Genomic DNA, 1,096 nt, shown 5'->3' on the forward strand with positions numbered 1-1,096 from the left:
TCAGGGTCTGACTGAAACAACACAGGAGAGATATATTCTGACCTGAGTGTATGAATCTTTCATAGAATCAGCACCAAATGCTACATCTCCAACAGGATGTTGTTGTTTTTTTTGAGACTTGGCTGCTTCCAGGGACGTTATGAATCATAATCCGGTGAATCAGGATTTGCTATTCATGCTTTAATGAATAGATTTATACAGTTTTTTACAGTCCTTTATCAGCTCCCTCAGCATGAGGCCTGGTACACTTCATTACATTATACACATACAATACAGAGCAAGTAAAGCAGGGTGTTTCAAATAAAGTGGCCAGTGAGTACACGTGGAAGGTGGGTGTTTCCAGTAAAGTGGCCAGTTGGATTGTGTTCAAATTGAAAAAAATTACAGCGGCTATTACTTTTGCTCGTAATAGTTGAAGGTGACTTGAAGTGTGTGTGTGTGTGTGTGTGCGCGCGTTTGCTGCTTTGAAAGTCATCTGAATAGTGTCTGACTTCACGCTCGGGCTGTTTGTAAACTCCTCAATTAAACAAACAGTAATCAGCTTCACCTCCTGCTCCACAGATTTCAATGGGCTCCAAGCAGAATAATCCAATTAGTAAAAAGCACTGAGCTCCATTCAGAGCAGCACAGTGTAATACAGCTGCCCTGCTCACAAGGACATATCAGCACACACACACACACACACACACACAATTCACTGTATACTGTACAGCAGTGTTTCTAAGAATTTAAGCAGAGAGTGGAAGTAAAAGAAGAGTGGTTTCTAACAAAGTGGCCGGTGAATGGGTCTGTTCTGGTTCACAGACACTATCTCCAGCTGATCCAAAATATACTGAACAGATTCAGTGCTACACAGCCCAGTGCAGGTGGCTTTACACCCCTCTGACTGACTCTCAGCACTGAGCATGGTGACGTCTGGCTCATGTTCAGCTGCTCCAGAGCATCCCATATTATTTCAGTCTGTTTTTATGGAGATTATAAGTTTTATTTGAATTAAAATCAATAGAAAGGAGTCATATTTACTTCTGTACGGTGGGCAGAATGGTGTTGTGACCAGAGCGAGGGGAAGAGCATCTCTCTGCTGTTTATAATGTGA

This window comes from Hoplias malabaricus, chromosome 2, assembly GCF_029633855.1.
Source record: "Hoplias malabaricus isolate fHopMal1 chromosome 2, fHopMal1.hap1, whole genome shotgun sequence".
NCBI lineage: Eukaryota > Metazoa > Chordata > Actinopteri > Characiformes > Erythrinidae > Hoplias > Hoplias malabaricus.